Here is an 8,715-nt window from a genome sequence, read left to right as displayed (position 1 = left end):
CTGGCCCAATATTACAGGGTTCTATTTGGTTCTATGTTACATTTTCAAGATATACCGGGTGTGGCCTGTAACATGAGCAAAAAATTAAACTGTAGGCTGTACTCCTCATACTGATCAACATTTGTTCAGCTACTTTTAAAAATAACTTGTGGTTTGATTTTTAATACTTACATTTTAAAGTTTATTCTAAGACGCAATGTATTGCGAATTTTGTTATGTTTAAGGCGTGACAAGCAACGTCAATCACAATGATATGGCGTGGCGATGGCGTCCATTGAAGATAATATTTATTTTGTATGAAAAATAGGGTCTAAATACTAAATAATTTTAAAAAGTTGTTGAACAAAAGTGTCACGGTTTTTGGAGTACAATCTATGTTATAATTCTTTGTTCGTGTTACAGGCCACACCCGGTAGATGGTCAAGCAAATCTTGTCAGTAGAAAAAGGCGCGAAATTCAAATTTTCTATGAGACGATATCCCTTCGCGCCTACATTTTTCAAATTTGCCGCCTTTTTCTACTGACAAGATCTGCTTGACCAACTTTAGTTGAAATTCGACTTAATGTCACTATGACAATGTTCAAATTTCAGTTCGATAAAAGTGAAACATAGAACCCTGTATTGGGCCAGCGACTTATTAACACTGGCTAATCTAACTAAAGCAAAAAAAAAAAAAACAAGTAGTACTTACAGAAAAAATAAAAACACTTTTGGAACCAACATGTTTATTATCTTTAGCGTGAAATAAAATAACACATCACATAAGTCATTTACTACTTAGTATGTTTTTCTCTCCCAGTGTGTGAGTATGAAACATTCATAGGTACGATTTTGAAAACTATAATAAGTATTCAGCTGTTCTCTTTAACAAGATAACAAAACGTTTTGTTTGAGATAAAATGTACAACTAGATGATCCAATACATAAGTTTAGCATTATATAATCCAACTCTCAGATAATGAATTTATGAAATCTGATGATAAACAACTAACAAATATCGAGATCTTCAAACTTTTGTATTCTATATACCTATTATACCTATGATGGTTCACTTTATATCTAAAAATACATTTCTCGAATACTAAAATAATAAAATAAGACTAACAATGTGCTTATAAAATTAATTATTCATTTTCAGACTTATTTTTGACGTGCCTTAACGTAACGACTAAAATAGGTCTTTGAACATGAGGCAATAATATATCCAAAAGTAAACGCTTACATGCAAAACAGTCGATGCAAATATAAATTATGTTTTGGCGCCACCGCCTGTCAATATATGTTTTTATCAATTATGGTCTGGATGCGAGTCCTTTAAGCCACGCCACTCAATAGAATTAAGTGAAACTGCCAGTTCAATTAATAAGGTATTTTTATAGCCATGAAGCATAAAATATTCTCTTTCAAATCGCATTAGAGCAGTTCTACTTAAATTACCGTCATTGTAGTAGTTTTTACCTGTCAGGCCTGTGGTCGTGTTTGCCGCTCCCGTATTGGCCTACACAGCCACGAAAAACGTTGTCTCCCTACCTGGCACTGCTTGTATAGTCTGTAATAGACTCGAACGCCAATGATGAGTAGTTTTTAAGTAAGATCTTTATAATCATCATCTTTATCCTGGACAAACTTGAAAGCTTCACATGGCTTCCCGCGGCATTGTCCCTTGGCTCTTTTAGAATAGTTTTTCAAACATTTATCAGTTTCCTTCAACGCATCTCTAAACTCAGCAGCCCCTTTTGGGTTGGTTTTAAAATACTCCTCTATTGCAGGGCTATGATCGTTCACGAAGTTAACTATATTTCTGAGTCTTAAAATGACATCTGTCATGACAGCGTCACTGGCGGCGCAAGCAGGACACATAGTCTTATGGGGCTTGCATTTACAACTGCATACCCTGGGTCCGTGGAACCATTTCTTTATTGCCTTTGTGGCGTTGCACCGCCTCACGATCGCCTTCCAATTACAAGCCCGTCTTCTTCTCTTCCCCGTTTTCTCACCTTTTCTCACGTCCAACTCTTTCAGCATGTCAAACTCGTGGCTTGCGACGCTGGCGAGATCTCGATTGTCTGTTCTGTGAGTTGGTCTCGCGATTTTTGCCAAAACGTTATTAAAAGCTCCTTCTCCAAGAGGTTTTAACAAGTAATTCCCTCTAGGCACTGTCGCGCTACAGTTTACAAGCAATAAGTATATTCCACGCGGCATGGGTCTTTGAGTAGTTTCACCCAAAACCATAAGAGGGTCATCTTTTAGAGCGAGATATACCAAATCTTCGTGTATATTCTGTGTCTTTCTTTTTTGTGCTCTGGTTTCGCCATCTTGATCCGTGTTGGCATTGAAGCGCACCTGTTCAATAAAATTCATATTTACAACCGTTTTCTAGATAACATCAGATTCATGCCTAAGTTTCAGGGTTGTTAGAGCATAGTAGAAGGCTAGAGGTAGGAAGTTAAAGAGGTTCAGTTTTATTTATAATTTGATTGAGCGAAAAACTTTCGGTTTCGGCCGAAATTAGAGCAAAACCGAGCCTTCGGATAAAATCCGGTTTGACATTAATGTATCTTATTATACACCAGTTAATCTTATAAACTTCATTATCGGACCACAAGAATCATAGTATTTTTCTTTATGTGTCAATATATTCGTTCGAATCGTCTTCTTCATTAAATTAAGCTTGTTCTTCGTTAAAATTATTAGTCTTTAGCAAATTCGTATCCTTACTGATCCTTTTCGTTTCATATTTTAGAATCGATAGAAGCAGGTGTTTAAAACTGCGATCATGAACTTTACTAAGATCGGGCTTTGATGAAGTCAATTGTTTATTAGTATCTGATAGATCTACAGATGAAGTGTTTGCTTCTATAAGTTTAGCATCGCCTTCATAAGAGCACTGGACTGTACTATGGCTGCTCCGGTCTTTAACATATTTATCGCCTATTTTATTTATTTGTTCCCTTAAATGACGAATTATATTTAGTCTATTAATTGGTGTTGTAGGAAATATTGTACGTGTATTGACAGTAGGAATTACCGGTTCAGAACTTATGTCCAAACTTTTGTGTGTTTCTTTATCAGGAGTGCTAGAATTTGTAAAAATCGATTGAGTAGGAGTAGATTTTACATTAGTATTTTGAGTCTGAAACAAAGGTCCTCTTTGAGTTGTCAAGCGAGCCCAATTGTTATTGTCATCAGTAATTACTGCATTATCAATAACATCATCGTTTTTTCCCTTACTGGTTATAGGTTTGAATGTGTTTGATATTTTGAATTTCATGTGTTTTTCTTTGTGTTTAGACTTGATGCTGCGTGGCTCCTTTTCATTGACATATACGTTATTTAAATTAAGTTTTATAGTTTCCACTGATATACTACCACGTTCTGTAGGCGTGACAGCTATAGTATTGAGAAAATCAGTGGTAAAACACGGTTCACCGTTGTTACTGTTAGATGTTTCGTTTTTAACCTGATACACACTGGTCGTTACGTTTATTTCCTGGTCTGATCCTTTATTTATAATATTTACATTGTATTTAGTATTTTCTGCTGCTGCATAGTCTTGTTTCGTTACATTAAAATTTCTAAACCCTTTTACATCATTTTTAACTACATTCGTTTTTGTAAAGGTATGCCTATTTTCATATTTGGACAGGTTTTTAAACTTGTGAATATAGTTAATCCAAAAAGAACCGCTGGTGTCAGCATTTAAAGGGCTATTAATACTCCCCACTTCTCTTTTCCAGGGTCCTGTCATTAGCTTTTTACTCTCCTTTTTTAAGTAATTGCGTAGGATAAAATCATTCAAGCTCCATTTCCTTTTCTTTGTTGTGTCAAATAACAAACAAGAAGCCACTCGAGTTGGATTATGTGGAGGCTCAGTATTATAAATTATATTAACCCTAACCTTATCAAGTAAATACGTATCTCTATCGTTTGTTAGTTTAGGAATTTTGTTTCTATTCCCTACATTTGACACACATTTATCTACAACATTAACTAATTTATTACATCTGTTTTGCATCGTCTCAGTGACACATACCCTAGATTTAGTACCGTTAATAATATCAGAAGCCAAGTTTTCTATGTCAACAATCAAATGATTTAGCTCATATTTTTTAGGAACATTGACTATTTCATCAAGATCTCTTTTAGATAATGTTTTAATGAATTTATTCTTACAATGACAACACTTGCGTGCTGAGTATTTTTTAGAGTATTTATCTAGTAACTTGTTCACTTTCCTCACAGTATCTCTAAGTTTCCTTCCGCCGCTGGGATTATTCCAAAAGTATGTCTGTATTTCAGTACAATGTTCGTGCATATAATTTAATAGATCATTAATTTCTAACACAAGTCCCGTCATAACTACACTATCGACGACACATGGTTCGCATACTCTTTTACTAAGTCTGTCAGTATCTTCACTTAGATTCTTTAAAGTTTTCCATTTTAGCATAGCCTTCTTACTTTTCGAATTGGTTTCTCTTTTCTTTAATTTAGGTTGAATATCTTTCAGGTGCAACTCTGCAGGAATGCTCAAAGTTACTTTATTTAATTGAGTGCTAGGCGAAGTTTCATATGTTTTAGTTTCATTCTTGGCAAATGTCTCGTACAATTGCAGCAAATGTTCATTAACAGCAGAAACAAACTCTTTACTCAAAGTAACTTTAGTAAATCTATCGCTACGCGTAGTTTCTTCCACTTTATTATATGACTCGGAAGTTGCGGACTTCAAACGGCGTTGCAATAATTGAGATGTTAAGATATTTGGGATCGGTTCCAGTATATAATTACGATCACTAGTCAGATTGCGATCTCCTAGCAATAAATATATACCTGACGATACAGCAGGCGGCATCGTGGTTTCGGGATTATCATAATACGATTTAATCTGATATTCTAAATCTACTGGACTAGAAAGTCTCGCTGTAAATATGTTCTTGATTCTTTTTAGAGATCTCTTCATATTCACGTCCTTTGGCAAAGGTATATGCACTTGAATAATGTTCGCAGGCTCATGATGCTGCAGTTGAGGTTTTTCTAAAGTTTGTTGAACTTCTTCGTTGTTTTTCATCAAATCCATTACCACCTCTAAAGCAGCGACATTTCTAACTTTCTTTTTTTCAATTGTCTGTCTCTTTTTATTATGTGCTCTTTTTTCAGCCACTTCTGGATCCGGGCCATCCGGGGTGACATTGAAGCACACCTGTTCAATAAATTATATCTTTGTATTATCCACAGTTTTCTAATGTTTAATTCATAGTTGTTTAACTGCCTATATGGAAGGTTTTTGCTGCGCAAATTTACTTGGCTGGAATATTCCGTCTTTTATGTGTCTAATTCGTAAAGAGTAAAGACGTCTTAAAAATCGCCATTCTGTGGAAAAAATAATTTACAAGTGCTTATGATATTGGCTAGATCCAAAACAAAGAGAAACAAAATCAACCTTTGTTTAATTATTAATACGATTCAATATTGCTCTAAAGCTAAAGCTTAACTTTTTGTAATAATTAGTGAGTTTTGGTAGTTCACCTCACAATATGCGCCTACAATCTAAATTTAAATATAGATACCCAAAGAAGATACTTTGTAGCAAAAAATACGTTCAGCAGAGAAATTGTTTCAGTTAATTAATTTATTTTGATAAATCGTGGCCACGAGTGTTTTAGTGTGATAGGATTGATTAATTATTAAGGGAATCAATATTTCTACTTAAAAGTTATAAAACAAACTTACCTTGCTAGTTCCCTGGTTTTTGGTTGTTTCAGAAACTTCTGTGAGTGTGAATCTCTTTCGTCTACGAGATTTGTTTACTTTAAATGTCTTGAGGTTTAATGCTCCTGAATAAATAGAGAAAGAAGAAAAATATTATTTATTTATTATGTTGTTCATCTCTAATTATTCGCTAAATCCTTTGCTTTAGAAGATTGACACAAAAATCTTCGCGTGTCGTCAGAAAGTTTCTATAATGGCCACACACACAAAATGGAATAATTTTCATTTTTAATGAGGAATTTCTCATTTCTAAAATATTCAAAGACTTATCAAACTCTTTGGAAACATTCCGTAATTTTTGCACATCTATAATCGTACTGCAATATTATTGTCGTACTGACAGTGTCGCTCCATTCATCAGTATGAGAATCGCCTAATACTAAAGTGAAGTCGTTTGAGAAATTGTGATTTTCTTCATTATTTACGCGAGATTACTCGATCGTTTTCGCTGCGATTTATAACAGTGAGCTTGCTGGGAATGACGATAATGAGCTGGTTAAGGTTAAAAAGAAAATAAAATAAAAATACTCACTTTTGTTCAGATCAGAAATGTCCTTCAAAATTGCATGGACATAAGTCAACGCTGGAAAAGAATAGTACATTGTGCAACATGGGGCGTAAGTTAAATATTGCAAACGAGAGTAATTTAAATCGCGAAAAATCAGAAAATTTCAGCTGTCTAGCTATCACAGATCACGAGATACAGCCTGGTGACAGACGGACGGACGGACAGCGGAGTCTTAGTAATATGGTCCCGTTTTACCCTTTGGGTACGGAACCCTAAAAATGAAGTATAAAGACAAAAAACTGTTAATTATGGTACTAGAAACTTCATTACTCCATAGGGAAAACGCTTTTTCTATTACTCCCGCTAAGCCTGCGTGCAATTCCACATTTACTGAGCGAGTGTGATGAAAAGGATTTAACCGCTTTACCTTTGGTATGGAGATCGTTAAGTCCCGGAGAAGGGCATAATATCATATATGGAAATACTAACTCTACCCGTAGGTACTAAGTCGCGGGAAAAAACTGGTTCAAATATACTTACACCGGTTGGCGATAGGCATCTCGCCATGCTCAGCATATATTATGTTGTAGGTGTGCAGAATTTCAGCTTGTTCAGGACGGTCTTTGCGCTCTGGTTCTTCATGTTTCGAAGCTTGTTTGGAAGCAGTCTCTTTCCAAATTTCTTTTTCATATTTGCTTAGTTCAGAGGCGTGAGTTTGTCCATTGATGTTGTCTAATTTGCTAACTGGAAAAGGTTTATTGGAGAAGTTTGGATTACGCAGACGCTCGTTTCCATTTTTTTCCTTAGAATTTGGCACTGCTTTGAACAAATATTGGTAATTATCTGTTGTTACAACATAATCGGTATAATAATCTGTATCCCATAATCTGTTTGCAAAGTCCTTAACAGTACTGGAAGTTGTTATTCTTTTTTTTTTATTTGCTGACATTGTGTTTGTTTCAGTAACATCATTATCCAGATAGTCTGGCAAATAAATTGCCGTATCTCTCACAGTCTTCCCATTTTTTTCATTTTTTACTTTACTTTTTGCTATATATATAGTTGTTTTGAACCAACTCTTTACTACGCGTCCTACATCAGCTAGACTAGTTTCCTCTTTTCCTGCATATGCTACAGTAGTTTCCTTTTTCTTTGTTGTTTTAGCTGCTGGTGGACATGTTTTTACTGGCTTTGCCGTTTTATCAATCTTAGGTTCTTTTACTTTTAAGTGGTGTGTTTTGTCATCTTTAGCATTAGCAACTTTGGCTGGCTTCTTTTTTATGTATTTATCACGATTAGGTTTATTTAGTTTATTCAATGATTTCGTAGTTGTTTTATCGTAATAAGCGATGCCTGGTGTATTCCACCAATCCTTATTAAAGATCCCAACAGTAGACGTTTCAAAATTGGTTGTTTCTGTACTTTTCGTTTGCTTGCCTATAGTTATCTCGGAGTAGCGTTTGTCAAACCAATCAAAAACTCTTTTCATAACTGTCGTGCCTTTTCCTTGTTTTTCAAAGTCAGGAAAGTCATGACTAAATCTATCTTCCATATTGGGTATATCAAACTTTAATTTGGTTTCTTCTGTCCTCTTATCAAATTTTTTTTCTAGATATGGGGGTTTATAATCTTTATCGTATTTTGACTGAATGTCGAGGACGTCTAGATTCCAGGGTGTGGACAGCAGATAAGCCGGCTTAGTTTCCGGATTTGTCTATAAATAACACATTGGTGTTGTTTTCAGGAAAAAGGGACCGTAGTGCGGTAATCGCTTACTTTCAAAAGGTGCCTTTTCCTGAGAACGACATATTTAATTGTATTTCGCTTAACGTCACTACGTTCACCAAGTGAGTAGTGACTGACAGGGAACCAGTAACCTGACACTTCAATTTTTATCCATCGCAAGCGCGGACTTCTGGCCGAAGTCAGGGGTGCGAAACTCCTCCCTTCGGGCAAACTCGCCTCCGTTCGGCTCAGCATTGCTCCGAGCAATTATTAGGGTTGACACAACTTGACGTCCCTTTGCGTGCACGACCACAGATAAGATAATGGCTTGAATTTTGACAACCCTAAATAGCCGATAGGGATAGTGCCACACATTAGAAAGGGCCAGCATGATTCGACCCTGAACCGCTGTCAAACTTCGGTTTTGCAGGAAGTTTCCTTTCTGTACGGTAGTACTATAATAGGTATTATTTATTCTGTGCCGAAGGGTGTGCATGGTGTTTCGGCGGTTCCGGGGCAACCTGCCGAATCCTACATGAAGTCAGACGACGCAACGGAGCCACGCTGTTATGTCGTCGCCCAAATCTAATGTTTAATTTGTCTCTTATTTTGTAGTTTCACAGTGTCTTCGTTTTTACTGTAATGCTGTGTCACATATTTGAATAATAAATAAAATAAATTAATTAATTAAGAAATCGACGTCCTACGCTTA

The sequence above is a fragment of the Cydia splendana genome, chromosome 24 (assembly GCF_910591565.1).
Source record: "Cydia splendana chromosome 24, ilCydSple1.2, whole genome shotgun sequence".
NCBI classification, from domain to species: Eukaryota; Metazoa; Arthropoda; class Insecta; order Lepidoptera; family Tortricidae; genus Cydia; species Cydia splendana.
This window is presented reverse-complemented; position numbering follows the sequence as displayed.